This window comes from Ochotona princeps, chromosome 3 (genome assembly GCF_030435755.1).
Source record: "Ochotona princeps isolate mOchPri1 chromosome 3, mOchPri1.hap1, whole genome shotgun sequence".
NCBI classification, from domain to species: domain Eukaryota; kingdom Metazoa; phylum Chordata; class Mammalia; order Lagomorpha; family Ochotonidae; genus Ochotona; species Ochotona princeps.
In genome coordinates, this window is record NC_080834.1 from 84300385 (window position 1) to 84319755 (window position 19371).

The 19371-nt window shown below is 40.0% G+C and overlaps 1 protein-coding gene across 6 annotated transcripts in view; it reads right to left on the reverse strand.

Moving 5' to 3' along the window:
- Positions 1–19371, reverse strand: part of IGSF11 (immunoglobulin superfamily member 11) — a 253913-nt gene that overhangs the window by 76255 nt on the left and 158287 nt on the right. The window lies entirely within an intron of this gene.

A 19371-nucleotide genomic window follows, 5' to 3' on the forward strand; every position in this document is an offset into this window, starting at 1 on the left:
AATTTTATCATTTCTCACTTCATTTTTTCTTTCTTAATAAGTCCCTGAAATGTATCATTTGATCATTTATACATTTTGATTGTAAGCACCTGATGTTATAAATGTCCCTTTCAATGATATTTTGCTATTTTCATTTATTCAAATAAGTTATTGTCTTTCTCTTACTAATTTTTCAATGACACATAGGTCATATAATAACACTGTTTTCTTCAAGAAGGTTTTCCATTTTCTTTTTCATTTCTTTAGCTATACATAGGTCATTCTGTAGCATGTTATTTGATGTCCTGTTTTTGTAAATAAATAAATCTTTTTTAAAAATAAATAAGTTAAGGGACCCAATATTATGGTACAGCGAGTTAAGCTACCTCGTGGTATGCCTGCATCCCATATGAGCACTGGTTCATAGCCAGGCTGCTCCACTTCCCACCCAGATCCCTACTAACACACATAGAATAGTAGCAGAAAAAGACCCAATTGTTGGGACCTCTGCCACACATGCAGAAGTCCCAGATAAAGCTCCTAGTCCAGGCCTGGCCATTGTGGCCATCTGAGAAGTAAACCAGCTGATGGAGGTACCTGTGTCTGTCTCCCTTTCTCACTCCTTCCTCTCCCTTCTCTCTGACTTTCAGACAAATTTTTAAAAAGTATACACAAAACAGAGCTATAGCTTTCTCTATCCCTTCAATAACTTTGAGCAAGTGTTAACTAAAGATGTTAAACCTGTGATGCCCAATCTCCCACAGCATAACACCACATTAAAAACGTAGAGTACTTATTTAGCTACCCACTGTGAAGTGAAATTTGCCTTCTAAAAATAGAGTGAATCAGCTTCATTTCATTTGCTAGAGACATGCACAACGCATCCACCCACTACTCAGTTCCTTAACTGCCAGAGTGGTAAAGACATAGAAACACATAAAGAACCAAACAGATAAAAAATTCATCACATATAATGTGTAAGGCAATTGCTTCTATCCCAATAATTAACAAGCCATTTTTCAGTATCTCTCAGTGAACCATACACCAGTAAGCCTGAGAACACACCATAAACAAGGGAAACAGTCCATGCTCCTCCAGAGTTCATCATCACAGATGGAGAAATAAAAGGAATAGCCACAGAACAAACCTCAAGGAACAAACAGCACTATGTCAGTAAGTGTCAAGAGGGACCATAAATAATTAATCACAGACCCACGATCACTGTGAGTTTAAGAACAAAGATGGGTTTAAGAATGCCACACAATTCAGGCAGAACTTTGAAAATGGAAAGACTCCAATTAATTAAAAGCCAAAGAAACAGGGATAAGGCAACTCATGCGGATGTTAAGTGGAGAAGCAATAGCAAAGACACAGAGCTGCTGGGAGGGAAGCTGAGAAGTCATTGGGTGGGCACAAGCTAATGAGACCTGCTTGCCTACATGCGAAGTTTGAGCTGGAGAACAGTGCAAACTCCAAGTACACAGGGACTCAAGTGTTTGCTTAGTGTTTGCTTAGGGGCTTCTCCATTTTTATCTGGACTGAGATAACTTGATTGACACCTGCCATTTTTTCAAACTACACTAAAATATAAGGTTTAAATTTCTCCAACTTAAAAATATTGACCTATGTCTAGTCTCACTCATGTATTTTTTTTTAAAGATTTATTATTATTGGAAAGCCGGATATACAGAGAGGAGGAGAGACAGACAGGAAGATCTTCCATCCGATGTTTCACTCCCCAAGTGAGCCGCAACGGGCCGATGCGTGCCCATCCGATGTGAGGAACCAGGAACCTCTTCCAGGTCTCCCATTCGGGTGCAGGGTCCCAAAGCTTTGGGCCGTCCTTGACTGCTTTCCCAGGCCCCAAGCAGGGAGCTGGATGGGAAGTGGAGCTGCCGGGATTAGAACCGGCACCCATATGGGATCCTGGAGCTTTCAAGGCAAGGACTTAAGCCGCTAGGCCACGCCGCTAGGCCCACATTCATGTATTTTCAACTTAACCTCATACTTGCATGGTTTCTGTTTTCCAAAGTATTTGTCACATTCTATCACACTTACTGGGAGTATTACACTTATAATTGCTAATGTTCACTATCTTCTTTTCTAGCTAAAATGTAGGCTTTATGATGGCAAAATCTTTGCATTTTTTTAAATCAGAGATTAATCCAATAACTAGTTGTTGAATGGATTCATTTGTGCAGTCTACGCCAATCCTGGCACTCTATTTATTTGCCATTTTGAAGCAATAAAATCCAACACTGAAACATTATGCATGGATGTTGGGCTAGAGAGTGATGTCCTACTTACTCAACTTTAGCTGTGAAACTACAGCTTATTATCTGGCAGACATAATTCAGATAAAGGAAACATTTTCAGATATACAGTCTAGGGTCTAAAAGCAAATCAGAGTTCAGTATCCCCTGGAGAAATAAAATATAAATGTATTCATTACAGAATTAGCATTTTCTTAAACTGGAATTGGAATAAGGCACAGACCACACCACAGATGAATGGAGTTGGAGTAAGTGACTTTCAGATGATACTAGGACCTAGGTAATGATACATAACACCACCCAGGAAGACACCACAACCTTGCTCTCAGTGCACATTTCCTCCAAGCAATGCAAATTAGCAGTTCCTTTCAGCTTTAAACCACCTTTCATTTCTGTCCTTGTTGCTTGCTCCTTCTCTGTCTCTAAATCCCAGTATTCTATTCTATGCTGCTCTCTCTTCCACCACCTCTTACACAGGCACCAGCCCTACCCAGCAGTGAGCATGGCAAGAAATGCCAAGCTCTCCAGCTCCCCAGCATATGCCAAGCCCAGCAGGGACCTGGCACACATACATGAGTGCTGGTCTGAATAGAGCGAAGCATGGACAGCCCCTAGAATTAGCTGTTCTAAGTAGAAGGCACTGGGCAAACACCCAGCAGCTGAATGCATTCAATGCACCCAGGACTCATGCCCTCCAAACTGGAGAAAATGGATTTCTCTGACAAGTGTCCAAGGCAGAGGGAATCTGGTGACATCAAGTCTCTGACAGAAGTTTCAACAGAGGTTTTTCAATTCAGGTTTTTTTAGCCTAATTTTTCTCGCTCAGTTCTCAAAGATTGCCACAACAGCTTGAAATTCAGATGAAGTGAGCCATGCTATCACAAATTCCTCCACCTCCACTTCAGTTCCATCACTCACTCAGCAGCTTCCACCATGTCACCAACAACTATGCTGCTCAATCAAAATGTAAGAACTAATCAGTGGTATGACACAATTAGGATATTGAGGTGCCAAATGGAAACCTTTGAGGAGTTAGGATATAAACAGAGAACAAAGGGAATTTTTAGAAGACAGCAATGGGACGTATGGAGAAGTACAGAGGTATGTGAGGCCAGGATACTGTAGAGACCTGAAAAACAGCAGAATAGCCGATGAAAGAGCTACAGGAGGTTAAATGGGCCAGCCTATTTTGGGGTCATCCTGAAACCCAGGACAGTAAAGTCCAGCATAGTGGGCAATGTAATTATTTACTAAGATAAATAGAATAGCATTGCACTTAAAAAATGTATTTTGTGACAAAATCAGGCTACATTGGAGAAAGATCTGTTCAAAGAATAATGCAGTATTTTCAGTGTTAGCATTGAGAATCCTGCTATACATCAACAACTGCCAAGAACAGAGGTGGAAAGAGTGAGATGGGGAATGACCACACATTACCACAAGACAGAACCAGGTTGTGGAAGAGCACATTAACCCTAGTTGGGTATAGAGTGGCACTGAGGTCTAACTGAGTAGTCCCATAGTGACTTAGCACATTTTTTTCATATCTCTCTTATGCCTCATGTAAAGTATTCTTCCTCTTTTCCCCAACTGTTGCAGTGTCAAAAATCTATAGCCAAGCTCCCACCACTGTCTCCACACCACAGAGCTCATATCCTTTCATTCCCCAGTCTCTCTCCTATCCTCTTATTAGTTTTTCAGTTAGTCACATTGGAAACATTTATCAAGATACCTAGTTACCATGGTGATTAATAAAGTAGCATTACATATTACAAAAACAGAAAACAAATCCACCCTTCTCCTTTTCCTAGCTTAAAACATTTCTCAGCTTCCATCAATTTACCTAAAAGAATAAGCCATTAATCCCCAGTCTATCAAAATAAGCCTGGAAACAGCTCGACTCTCTTCCAAGACCACTATATGATGCAAGCCTCATCCTAATTGCTCTAATTATATGAAGAACATAATGAGATACAGCGACAGATGGCTACAGATTAAATTCTACAGAGAAGAAATTCTCCTCCAAGACACGAAAGCATGGTTATCTCCTTAGAACTGCACCTATGAAATACATGAAATCTGTTCTGTTTATATTAATAAAAATTTAAAACTAAAAGAGAAATTCTCTATTTTCTCTTACTGAAGTGCCTTGAAAAGAAAAAATGTTAAATCATTTTGTTCACAAATCCAAATTTTTAAATATTATACCATTTTATTTTCTCTACTGTACTTTTTCTTTCAATTTTTTTTCCTCTCACATAGGTTTATGTTACTATTTGTGTGACAGATAAATTTGTAACCCAGTTAAATACAAGAAGCGCAAGCTCATAAGTTGCATATTAGAAATGTATATAGTAAATCACATACTGTCACAATCTTGCACTGTAATTTCAAAGATGTGCTCTACCAAATATGTAATTGAGGGAAAGGATGCGTTAAATTCAGCCTACAAGTAAAAGGTCTATCCAAAACATTGTTAACACCACAGCTTTTCACAAAAAAAATGGTTGTGCCAAAATTTTAGGCACCATTTTAATCATCATCATTTCAACCTCAATGTCAAAAAATATGACCAGCATGTTCACCTAAAATTTTATTTTGTTTTCCAACTGTTTTTGACTGATAATAACAGGCTCATATCTTTTTTTAAAAAAGATTTATTCATTTTATTACAGCCAGATATACACAGAGGAGGAGAGACAGAGGAAGATCTTCCGTCCGATGATTTACTCCCTAAGTGAGCCGCAATGGGCCGATGCGCGCCCATCCGATGTGAGGAATCAGGAACCTCTTCCAGGTCTCCCATTCGGGTGCAGGGTCCCAATGCCTTGGGCCGTCCTCGACTGCTTTCCCAGGCCCCAAGCAGGGAGCTGGATGGGAAGTGGAGCTGCCGGGATTAGAACCGGCGCCCATATGGGATCCTGGGGCTTTCAAGGCAAGGACTTTAGCCACTAGGCCACGCCACCGGGCCCACAGGCTCATATCTTAAATCTATCTTTTCCAATATCCTCTCAGGATACTGTCTATAATGGAATAGCATCTTGTATGCAAATTCCTAAGACATGGCCCCCAAACTACCATCAGCACTGAAATGATACACATCCTATTTATCAAAAGAGGTTTCTACCACAGTTACCATGATTTGGAGTTCCAAGGAAGTCACCAGGCCACCACAAAAAGTGAGGAGCATGGAAAACAAGACAGTCTATTGGGAGAAACTAAGAATCAAACTTCTCATTCCAGCCAGAAGATGAAACAGACTCTGAGAACTGGATGCAGGAAACCCTTTCTCTCCAAAGCTACACTCTGACTTCATTCCTAATACAATCTCTATGTAAAACATGAAGCTGCAGGCCCCGGTCTCCCAAGGATTAACTCCACAGCTTAGCTTGTTTCTCAGAGCATAACAGGATTGGCAATTTTGGCCTGATACATCTAGCCACTGGCTTAACCGCAAGTTCCTGCTTCCTATTTGTCAAGTTATCTGCCAAGGGATTGGATAAAACTCAAGGGATTTAGGGTGGCCACTAGAGGATTGGATAAACACTGGGAGGAACTCAAGGGATTTAGGGTGGCCACAACAGGATTGGATAAACACTGGGAGGAGCTAGGGAGAGTATAAAAGAAAGCCTGGAGTTGCAATAAAGATCAATCTATCATCGATCGGCATTCTGTGTACTGCGTGCTGCCTTGTGTTGTCTTGTGCGTTGTCTTTTATGTAACCCTAGTCCCTCCGCTCAGCTCGGATTACATGGCGACACGGGCGTTGCCAACATGAAGCAATGGTTCTACTGCTGTGGCACTCAACATTGAGCCAAGAAGAAAATCACACAGAAGGGTTCAAGCCTTTTCCGCCCAATACCAATACTCTAATCACCAGCCATATGAAGAATTGAACTTAACAGTTGTATCTTAAAAAAAACTAGTGATGAGTTCTCATGGGCCCAGCACAGTAGCCTAGCAGCTAAAGTCCTCATCTTGCACACGTTGGAATCCCATATGGGTGCCGATTTGTATCTCAGCGGTGCCACTTCCCATCCAATTACCTGCCTGTGTCCTGGGAAAGCGGTGGGGGATGGCCTAAAGCCTTGGGACCCTACATCCGTTGGAGGACCTGGACGAGGCTCTGGGCTCCTGGCTTCAAATCTGCTCACCTCTGGGCCGCTGAGGCTGCTTGTGGAGTGAATCAGCAAATGGAAGATATTCCTCTCATCTCTGTTCCTCTCTGCATATCTGCCTTTCCAATATTAAATAAATTAATAAATAAATGAATCTTTTAAAATTACTAATGAGTTCTCTAAGAAGTGAAATTTATGTCATACTGAATAAATACTGAATTTACTGCTGCCTTAATGCAGCACTGCAGCACTAATTAATATAAGGCAATTTGGGAAACATTTGTTCTCATGCTGCTGTCTTCTCAAAAGCTAAGATGAGGTGAACAAAAGAATACACCTCCTCTGACCAGTAACACACTGGATAAGATACTTTTTCACAACTATTTCCCTTAACAACTGAAGTTGCCCTGGTTTAGACCTCTCATAAACGACCTTATCACATACGAGAAAAAAGAAGGAGGGGAGGGTAAAATACAATAATGGATGATACTACATATATACAAAGAATTAACAGGAATTACTACAAACTATTATATATCAACAAATTGGAAAATACACAAGAAATTGATAGATTTCTGGAAATATACAATCTACTAAAATTAAGCCATGATGACACAGGAAATCTAAATAGACTAATAACTAAGACTAATTCTGAATCAGTCATAAAGAACCTCTCAACAAAGAAAAGTACAGGACTGGATGTCTACACTGCTGAATTTCTCCAAACTTTTCAAGCACTAATTCCATTTCTTCTCAAACTATTTAAAACAATTTAAAAGGAGTCCTCACAATTCCTCTATGAGGTCAGCATCACCTTAATTATAAAACCAGAAAAACACTCCAGAAATAAACTATGCACTAATATCTCTGATGATCTTATTTGTAAAGATTCTCAACAAAATCCTAGTTAATTGGGTCCAATGTCACATCAGAAAGCTCATTCACCCAGACCAAATGGGAGCTAGCTCTGGCATGCAGGGATGGATTCACATATGCAAACCCAAAAATGTGACACATCACATTAACAAACTGAAGAATAAACCTATACATTTATTTCAATAGATGCGGGAAATAATTTGACCAAATACACCATGCCATCTGATTCTCAAGATGCAAGATACAGGGTCTATAAGAGTCTGATTGTTTACAATCATCTGAGATGGTCAATGTCCCCTTTACCACTGTTATTGGTACTGCCCATAAACAACGAAGATCTAGTCCTCGTTGTACCTGCATTAGAGCCTCAGGATACAAGAATGAACCCACAACAAAATCACAATCTCCTACATGGTTGGGAGACACTCCAGTGGAAACGTGATGAACTTGGAAAAGTTCACAGAGCACACACATTATGAACCTGGAGGGGAGAACACAGAATCAGGCACTGCTGGGACACTGACCTTCAAATATCAGCAGGGCTGGCTTATAAAAAGAAGGGGTTATATGGGCCTATGGGTCTTGGGTCTGAGAGAAAGTTTAACTGCAAGAGGTCTTGCTGAGTGTCTATCGTGAGCCAGGCTCTATTCCGGATCTCACCTCATCATCAAAACACTGCAGCAATGTGGATATCAATTCCACCTCCTTGAATGGCTCAGAGATATCAAATAACCTAACTAGGGTGTTACACAGACCCTGATTTAAACCTAAATTGATCTGGATAACAACTTTCCATTTACCTCACTGCTACTCAATCTATTGCAAATACAAATCCCAGTTCACAAACCACATGCACAAACCATATATATATACACACACACACACACACACATATACACATATAACTTCAATATTTGTCTTTATCTGTAATTAAGCTTTTTTAATTACAGCAGGAAGCCAATACTTAAATCTCACATTTTGCTTTGAGGTTTCTTTCTCACTTCCTCACAATGCAGAAAATCAATCATAACTGGGAGAGATCCACTGTTGTCTAGAATTCATCAAAGCTTCCTCAAATTTTCCTCTATGTTCAAGGCCAATATCCAGGCTCTTTCAACTCCCTAACTCCTTCCTCTCTAGTCTACAAATACTTATGCAGGATTTTCGTTTTTCTTCCAAATTTAGTTTTATAGTAGGCTTTTTAATTTGTGAAATTCAAATACTAAACACTTGCCTCTTTGCATTTTGCCAAATCAGACACCACTGCTCTCCCCTACAAACCACAGAAAGTAGAACTGTCAGGACACAGAGAATAACAAAAACGGAGAGCGCCAATAGCTGACACATCACAAAATCATTGTGGTACAGAAATAATAGCTTTTAACTTTTAAAGATGCAGAAAACATAATGAGCTGTAGGAGACACTGATCTTCCCAAGCTATATTCAATAAAAGGCTGGCTTTTATCAAAAACGATACAGAAGCTCAAAAGACACACATATGACTATGATGATTGAACCTGGAAGGTTTTTCCCCTAACAGAATAATTTTAAAAGACAGGAAAAGAGGACAGGAAAGGAGAGTGAAAGGGAGAAGGAAGAAAAGGGAAAGCAGGAGTGATGATGAGAGAGAAAAACAGCTGGGTAAAAGAGACCTATAATTTCAAGGTAATTAAAACAGAATGGTTGGCCAGGCACACAGTAGCCGAGCTGTTAAAGTCCTCGCCTTGAACACACCAGGATCCCATATGGGTACCGGTTTGTATCCCGGTGGTGCCCCTTCCCATCCAGCTCTCTGCTTCTGGCCTGGGAAAGCTGTAAAAGATGGCCTAAAGCCTTTGGACCTTGCACCCACATGGGAGACCTGGAGGAAGTTCCTGGCTCCTGGCTTCAGATCTGCTCAGCTCTGAGACGTTACATTCACTTGGGGATTGAATCATCGGATGGAAGATCTTCCACTCTGTCTCTGCTCCTCTCTGTGTATCTGACTTTCCAATAAAAATAAATCTTAAAAAAAAAAAAAACCAGAACAGCTGACTGTATGTTCAAATGGAACCAGGAGGGAAGGAACCATTAAAGAAAGATATACATAGACCACAAGGAACAGAACAAGGACATCCAAGTGTAGCTTCCTCAAAGGTCCCTAGAAGGAGAAGCCTTTCCATCCTTCTGGCTAACAAGAATGGTAAACAAGAAAGGAAAGAAGTGGAAAATAAACTAAAACTCCTGGGTACAAGAAGTCTGTCACTTAAGCTGCCCTCAGGGTTCCCTGGATTCTGACTTAAAACCACCCATTGTACAAGAGAGAGAAGGCAGAAGAGAAGGCGACTAATACAAAGCCAATGAGGCTGAGGGAGTGACATTTATCTCTGCTACCACCTTTAGGAAATATTCTGCTTTTTCTAATAGTTTTCTCTAAACTTCCTTCTGAGGACTAATAATAAAATATTATTACTAATAGTAAATTATCTTGAAACATTCCCAGAGGCATCAAAAGATATGCCGATTCACATTAAAATGCAGCTTGGAGTTACGTAGAGTATCACATTAAAATTTAAGACCCTCCAAAATCCAATCCTATTTAATTTCAAAGCCATATTTCAAACCAAAAGGCACTATGGGAATTGAAAGAGAGAATGGAGATAACATTCTAAATTCATTAACGAGAGAACTGAGGTGGGAGGGAAGGGGAGTGTCCAACTGGACATTTTTAATGACAGCTTCATTTGCAAAATATAACAAATTGTTCTCTCTGACAGGATGCTAGGACAAAACAATCGCTTTGCTTGTTGTTGCTAACGTCATCATTATCAATAAAGATTAAGGCTTATGATTTTTTTTTTAATTCTTTTTTACAAGCTGCCTTTCTGGCCCTGACCTCGGTGTCCCAGACACATGTATCAAATTGTCTGCTAGTCTTCCCTCCCCTCAGATCACATGCTATAATGCAGAAAAAATTAGTTTTTGCAAAATGTAATCATTCTCTGCCTCCAAAACGTGATGTTCCTCCTGCATTCACCATTCCAACAGATGCCCCCAAGTCAAGAACCTGAGATTCACTCAATACTTTTTCATCTTTTACAACAAAGCAATAGATCTAACTTTCAAGATTACTCTGACTGTTCTTCTCTCTTTTTTTAAAATTATTTATTACGTTGCATTATGTGACACAGTTTCATAGGCTCTGGGATTCCCCCATTCCCTCCCCATTCCCTCACCCCCATGGTGGATTCCTCCACCTTGTTGCAGTATTACAGTTCAAATTAAGTCGAGATTCTTTCGTTGCAAACATATACCAAGCATAGAGTCCAGCATCTTATTGTCCAGATCAATTCAACAGTTTCTTGGGGAGACCATCTCCGGTCTGAGGGCAGAGCTGGCAGAATATCATCCCGATCAATTAGAAGCCCCAGCACAACATCAACAACAATTTACAACATTATGGAATTAATTGACATAGTATTGAGAAATCAATATGTTATAACAGTGCAAGTTCTTAAGCACATCCTGTGACTACTTCATTGACTCTTCAATTTTTGTTTGTACACAGAACCAGCTGCTATACATCTTAAAGTGTTCTTCTCTTCATCCCTGTTGTCATTCACTCTTCCTGTTCAGACCCTCAGCATACCACCTCTGAACCTCTGCAACAGCTTCTTAACAAGTCCCCCCTTGCCTCTGCTCATGGTCCTCTAATACACCCAAAGTAAGTCTTACAAAATGTAACTTTGATCTTGTCACAGCTCAGTGACAGTTTGCAATGAGAGGTCCCCATTTTCTACAGGACATAAACCAAGTTTCTTAGCATGCCAGAAAAGGCCCTCTATGGGCTTGCTTTCAACAGCTTCATCTTCCACCCCAAGTCTCATAGCCGACCTCTAAGCAACCCTGAACTGGCAGTATTGACTATTCTCTTAGTACTTAATCTTCCTTGCGTGTTTCCTTCTACTCAGAATGTGCCCTCCCTCTCACAAAGGAAAGGTTCAAAGCTACATTCCTTCAGGAACTCTGATCTTTTTGCACCGCTTTCTCCTTTCTCTCCTGTTCCACTAGAACCTGTGCCCTCCCTCTGTCTTGGCACAGCAAACAGTCATGCCTCTGCACCCCATCACTTGGTGAAAAGGGCAGCTTGCTTGTCTACAAGAATCATTAGAATGTACATGACTCACAGAAGCTGTCTTCTCTACTCACGGTGTCAATGTACAATAACTGTTCAGTGAACGTAACAACTTTACTCATAAGTGCATCAATTTCTACTTGATGCTATTTGCAACATTTCCTCCCCTGTTTTCAATAGAAGCACAAATGAGAGTTTTACAGTAATAAGACAGCATTTTATATGGTCAATTTAACAGGAAAATAGAAAGCAGTTGCAACTGAGTCCTCCCTGCTTAAGCAGTACACAGTGCCAAGCATACTCTTTCACCAAATTATAATTTCATATTTAAAACAGTGGAGTGAGCAGGAAACAAAATGGATATGATGCCACACCAAAAGTCCATCTGAGTGTCTGGATTTGAATCCCAGCACTGCACAAAATTCCAGTTTCCTGCTACTTTGTACACCCTGGGGGGCAACAGCTAATATTTCAAGTACTTGTCTCTGCCACCCACATCAGAGACTACGACTGAGGTCTACACTCCTGGCACAGTAATGACAATCGCAGAGGGATTAAATATAGATGAATGCTATAGCCCTCTCTCTTTTTGCTTTGTTTTGTTTTACTTCTTTTTTACTATTATTTTCATTTTATGATATAGTTCCATAGGCCCTGGGATTTCCCTTATCCCCTGACCAAGTCTCCTCCCTGCTGCCACTGAGTTTCCCGTTATTATTACTATAATATAATTCTTCATAAAGTCATATGCCCATCACTGCAGGCATGGACAATGGCAGAGAGTCCAGCATCCTACTGTAAAGATATAGTTAACTGTTTCATTGGTAGTTCATCTGTGATCTGGAATTAGAGATAAATACTGCATTGTATCTTCACATCTGGATATGATATTCAATGTTACACAGTTACTATATATCCCTTTAAATGAAAAGCCACAATACAAATCAACAACAGGAAGAAAAAAGAAATCTGCAATGCCATGTAGTTAAATAACATGCTACTGAATGACTAATGTGTCACTGAAGAAATGAAAAAGAAAATCAGGAACCTTCTTGAAGAAAATGATGCTACTGTATGATCCATGAGTCAGTGAAGAATTTAATGAAAAAGAAAGTGTTCTGAAGGATGAAAAAAATCAAAATTCATGAGATACAGTTTCTGCTGATCTTTGCTGACGAGATATGTCTCCCATGGGCAACAAATATATGGGTTTTGTTTTTTTAATTCAGTCTACTTATCTATGATGTTTAATTGCAGAGTTTAAGCCATTTACATTTAGGATTAATATGAATAGATGGTAACTTGGTCCTGTCATTTTAGCAATAGGCTGTTCATGATTTGGTCTTCTGTTATCATTTTACTGGGATATTCGTCACATTTGCCTTTGGTTTTGTTTGGTGCTATTCCTCTTCTCCGTCAAGAGAACAACTTTAGGTATCATTTGTATCATTTGTAGGGCAGGTTTAGAAGAGGCAAATTCTTTTAACTTTTTCTTATTGTGGAAGTATCTTATTTCATTTTCAAAGACAAAGAAAAGCTTTGCTGGATATGTTATTCTGGGCTGACAGTTTTTTTGCTTGTAGAATCTGGAATATGTTGCTCCATTCTTTTCTTGCCTGTAGAGTTTCCTGTTAGAAGTCTCCTGAGAGTTTAATTGGCATTCCTTTACATGTCAATTGATTTTTTTTTCATGTGCACATCTAAGAATCTTTTCCTTATGTTCAATTGAAGAGAGCTTGAAGATCATGTGTCTTGGTGACACTGAGCCAGAAATGAGTTCACTCCCAGCTCCGTGCATTCGTAGCCCTGTCTCATAGCTTTTGTCTCCCTATATAAAATGTGCCCAATTTGGCTTTAGGGGGCGGACTGGTTGTGAAATCAGTCCTGTTCTCCACTGCCCATCAAGGACCTGCCACTCTCTTTCTGCTCCTGGTCAAGTCAAACAGACCAGCAGGACAGGCAGTTCTTACTCCAGGTTCACCTCATGAGGTTCCTGGTGAATGTTCCTTCCCACCTTGTAGCTGGTGGAGTTCCAGATGCTGGTGCAGTTCAGATCTCCACTCACTGAATGCTGCTGAGTTATCGGTCACTGCCACAACACACTGTTATGTTCACTGGTTTCCCATGTCTTTCAGTCTCCAGGTACCCTTCTGCTGTCATTCTGTCCTCTCCTATTTCCTGGAATGTGTCCTCCCTGACTCACACTGGCTAATGCTTCTCCATCTGTTTTAGTCCTCTCTTTTTCTAAGTTACACAAATCCACAAACAAACACATGGCCACATTAGTTAAGTAAAAGCATCTTGTTTTTATTTTGTAAGATTTATTTTTATTGAAAACACAGATTGACAGAGAAAAGGAGAGACAGACAGAATGTTCTTTCATATGCTTGTTTATACCCAAAATAGCCACAACAGCCACAGCTGAGTTAATCTGAAGCAAGGAGCCCAGAGCCAGGACCTTCTTCCAGACTTCCTAAGCAGGTGCAGGATCCCAAAGCCCTGGGCCATCTTCTACCACCTTCCCGGTCCACAAGCAGGGAGCTGCATGGGGGGTAGAGCAGCTGTGACACAAACCAGTGCCCACATGGGATGCTGGCATTTTCAGGCAGAGGATCAGGCAATTGAGCCATCATACTGGCCTCAGCAACTTGTTGTTTTGTTTTGTTTTTTTATAGAGAAGTAATCTTCAGCTCAGATCCTCATGCATGATATTTAAACATACATTTTACATAAATTCAATGGGCTTCCCATGTAAAAAAAGGAAAGAACACAGAAATGCAATACAAAAAAAAACAAAAGATAAAATTTCTTAATTGTCCTCCAGTCTCTCAATTTTCTTTTCTCTACATTCATCAGCAGAATGAATACCTCTGGATAATGGGGACCACTCTAGTACCATGACTATTATTTGGAGCACAGTGTTATAAGTTCAGTGTTTCAAATAAGCTTCAGTGTGAATTAGTTCCTGTACCAGCCAGCTTTCACCTTTAATTAATTTATTCAAAAGGCAGCACAGTAGAGACTGAGACAGAGAGACAAAGGAAGACAGGAATCTTCCATCTGCTTGTTCATTCACGAAGGCCTACAATAGCAAGCGCTGGACAAGTCTGAAACTAATGAGCCAAGAACTTGATCCAGATCTCCAACAACATAGATAGCAGGGGCCCAAGTATTTGAACCATCATCAACTACCTCTCAGGATGCAAGAGTAAGAAACTGGGTAAGAAATAGAACAGATGGGATGTCATCCAAAACTACCAACATAGGATGCATGTATCCCAAGGGGCAGCTTTATTCACTGCACTACAGTATCTGCCTCTAGACAGCTTTGTTACTACCACAAAACACCTGATAAAAGCCACTTAAGAAGGAAAAAAATTTACTTTGGCTTATGATTTTTAACGTTCAAAATCGAAAGTCAGGCAAATCCCATCAGTTCAGCTATCTAAGATGGAAGGAGGATGACAAATGCAGAAGATGTGCAAATAAACAACAACTTTGCAAACCAGGGAAAACAGCAAGTAGTTAAACCCAACTCAGCTTTCAGAATCAATCCTTTCTGCAGAACTCCCCTGACTAAAGATCTAACCTTCCATTAGGCCCACCACCTTAACATCATAATTCAAAGATCTATCTCTTCACATTATTAATTTGGAACTTCAAGTTTTGAAAACGTGAGTTCAGGAGTCAAATCCTGTTTGTTCCACTAGATATAGATCCAATAAACTCTTGCAAACCATCTCACAGATACATGGACCAGGAAAATGTATATAGAAACTCAGTTCACACCCATCACCACTACCGTTAGCATAACTCAAGTCCCAACCTTCCTACTGGTTATTACCTTCAAGAAAGTACTGCTATTGGCTTCAGCATTATATGTACAATTAATTAACACTATGTTTCTGTACATGAAAGCTACTACAAAGAGCTTAGAAGCTTAGCTCTGCAAACCAAATGCAAAATAGAACACAGAACCAGAAAATTGAGGTTGAATAGGTATGAAGGCAAGCCAGTTACATGTGTTCACACAAGAAAACAGAGACATCCTTCCTCCAACAGCACCCCCCAAACGCCTTAAATCTGGGAACATCCTGGGAACAACATGGGTATTGAGGGTTTTGAGCTGGTATAGAGCAAGGACTAGAACAAACCCAATGTATTCCACTCCTGAAGTCTTGCCTAGAAATGTGGAAACAAACAAACCAAGTTTGACACACTACATGAAAATTATCAGTCCCCATAAGGTTTGCTTCAGTTACTAAACTGTGTTTGAGTTCACCCTGAGAACCAAGGGAACTACAATTCAGGGACATTAGGCTGAGAGGCTAACAACAGTAGCCTTGAAAAAGACAAGGGAGAAAAAAATGTAGCAGCAACTCAGTGGGCATGTGACTGAAGACCTTTGGCAGGCTGCCTCACAGAGCTAGACAGTTTGTGGACAGAGAATTCACCACTTCTTCCCTGTTGTCAGAGGGACCAAATAGGCACAAATACCAACTCATATCTTTCTTGAAGGTAATAATCAGTTAATTTTCTAAGGAAAACAATGAATGAATGACCACCATTCTCATCTGCTTCACAAATGTCTAAGACTGATTGATATTACCCTAACTGGGCTTTAGGGCATTTACAACTTTAAACAGTTCTGCAATATAAATTCTGTAGCAAACATACAACCGGTGCAAAGTTTCACACCCTGATAGGTAGATGGCCAAAGCTTTGAAGCAAAATCAAGTATCCAGTTCCTTCTTAAACAAATAGCCAATATTAATAGGGCACTAATGGAGGCACTGGACCAAGAGCAGATAATATAAAGAAAAGTAAAATGTCTTTGAGCAGAAGGAAAGCAAAGAGATTCCTTGTAATATGTTAATTGCCAGTGCAGTGTATACATGGTGATTACCAACCATACTTAAAAGACTAACTGTAAGGTAATAAGAGGTGAACACCATGATGACCAAAAAGAAGAGTTAAAACACACCAACAGAAATAACTTAGTCTGGGTCCAAACGAGCACAGCAGTTAGAATGAGAATGTGACTCACCCAAACTCATGTAACTGATTTGTGGCAAAGCCTTGACACACAATCAGGCTTCTAGGGTTTCCCACACAGGATATTATCCCAAATCACAGAAGAATGAGGAAAGTTGCAGGCTTCTGGAGCTCAGAACACAGAAAAAAATGCAAATTCTAAAGACATACAGACCAGTGAGGTGTGAGTTCAAGAAACTGATCATCTTCAGGGTGGGAAATCTGAAGGAGGACAGAATGGAATCTGCATATGGCTAAACAGTAAAAACAGGAAAATTACACGCATTTCACATGTGACTGATTAAAAATCTTCTCCTTAAAGCAACGAATCAGTAAAAGGCTGCTTCCACAGTGCCACTAGCTCTATCCACATTTACTTCAGCAGAAAGCTGCTCTGTCAACTCTACTAAGATTGTGAAGACGTCTCCTTTCTGCACTTAGGATTTCTTGGAGACTGCTAAAACCAAGATCTATCACAACATAACTGCCTCTACTTCAGACTGAGTTAGCAAGTCCTTTACCAAGTAGGGTATCATAAAGTTCAAAACTGCCTAGTGGCTAAAATCCTCACTTTGCATGCTTTGGAATCCCATATGGGTGCAGGTTCGTGTCCCAACAGCCCCATTTCCCATCCAGTTACCTGCTTGTAGCCTGGGAAGGCAGTCAAGGATGGACCAAACCCTGGAACTCTGCACCTGCGTGAGACAGCCGGAAGAAGCTCCTAGCTCCTGGCTCCTGGCTTCAGATCAGCTCAGCTCCAGCCATTGCAGTCACTTGGCGAGTGAATCAGCAGACAGAAGGTCTTCCACTCTGTCACTCCTTCTCTCTGCATATCTGACTTTCTAATAAAAAGATGAATCCTTACAAAATTACCCCTAAAAGTAAAAATAAAGTACTCCTACATGGTTTACTCTGCAGACTGAGATGCAAGACAACTGTGACTACAAGGTAAAAAGACCAATGCTACACTTCATTCATTGAACAGACTTTAACTGATCAATTCTGTACTATGTACCATTATAAAACTTGATTTTTTTCAGGGTAGGGGACAAAATATAGGAAGCTACCCAAACACACAAGATCAGCAAGATCCAATTCCATTCTAGTTAGAAAAGCAAAAGTACAGGCAAATGACTACAAAATTGACAAATGTTAACAAGCAGTGCTGCTTAAAATGTAATCCATGAATCCATGCCAAACTACAAGACATGTCTGCTGTTGGTCCACAAGAAGACAGCTAAGCACAGAAACACAGAGGAAACATTTAGAAACGTTAACAGAAATCGTGTTAAGTTATTTTATATGTGTTAAGTTCAATAAATTTAAAATGAGGCTTCTATTTTATAGATCTCTTCTACACTGTATTTTTATAGTATATTGCCCTTTTTACAGTTTAAAAACTATCAGTTCAAAATGTTTGAGGAATGATACAAGAAAGTGATATACAGAAACACTGTAAGCTATAGTCTCTCATCTGAGCAGAGAAAGGTCTAAGATAGAAGCCGCAGACAAGATTTAACCTTCAAGTTGCAACAGGTAAGCAGGGGTTTTCCAGAGTTCTTGGGGAGAAGATTCTGCAAAGAGCTGGAGTCATGCAAGTGGATGGGATATTCAGAGAAGCTGTTAGATGCAGGAATACACACTGGGAGCTAGAGAAAACTGAGTCACAAAGAGATACAAAGGACCATCATGACTTCAATGTTAAGGCTTCAGTCTTGACTCCAAAGAAATACAATAGGGAAACACTGTAGATTTTCATAAGGATGTAGTTATGCTTTCAATAAAGTTATTCTGGCAGCAGTATGGTACACAGATCTGAAGGAGAGAGCAGGACATGGGCAAGTTATGAGCATACTCAAGCAATCTAGTACAAAGAACACTTGTATTAAATTATGGAAACCAGGCAATAGACAATAGCTTAGAGAAACGTTTTCTACATTATATGTTCCTATCTTAATCCATACTTACAATCAATGTGCATCTGAATCTAATTAGGTAGTCATTTAATTTGTTAAGTGCTCTCATCACAGAAAGGAGGATCTATAAATACTGAAAAGATCTATAAATACTGAAAAGATATGGGAGGTATACTTGAAAGTGAAATGTGAAAATCTAGAATAAAAATGTGAAAGTTCAATCATTTTGAGGGGACTTCAGAAAGTTCATGCAAAATGGAATTAAGAGATAATTTTGGTGTAAATATTTTAAAAATCCATGCATAGCTTTTCATTGCACATTTTCTATGAACACTCTGAAGTACCCTCATCCAAATTCATACATACGTTGTTGAGATATTTGAGAGGTATGCAGGGCAAAATGTAAGATTCTAGAATGACCTTGGCTATTGGTGATTTCAAACAAACTCATATAAGTGGAGAAGATTGCCTACAGAGTAGGCAGCACATTTTTTTGTACATTCTGTGTGCCAAGCAGTAATTTGGATTCTACAAATAATTCAAAAGGAAATACTGTTTCCAGCCCCTGAGCATCTCAGGAGTCTCCTGATTTATCTCCAACTGGAACTGAGCAGACCCAAGATTTTACTTCAGTGGATATCAACTCCAGACGCGCTTTCAGTAGCTTCTTTTTTTATTTACTTATTTATGTGAAGTGAGAGATCCAAAAAGAGAGAGAGACTAAGAGAGATCTTCCATCTGCTGGTTCACTCCCCAGATGGCCACAATGACCAGAGCTGAGTGAAGCCGAAGCTGGGAGCCTTAAGCTTCATCTATGTCTCCCCTGTGGGTAGAGGGGCTGTTAAACACTTGGGGCATCTTTTCTGCCTCCTCAGGCCATTACAGGGAATTAGATCTGAAGAGGAGCAGCAGGGACTCAAGCCCATGTGGGATTATTAAACTGCTGGCAGTGGCTTAACTCAAATGCTGGAACACTGACCCCTTCAAACTCATTTTCAACTCTGAGAAATTCTATGGGTTCACAGAATTTCACATGCATGTGTATGTAAGTAAGGAAGAA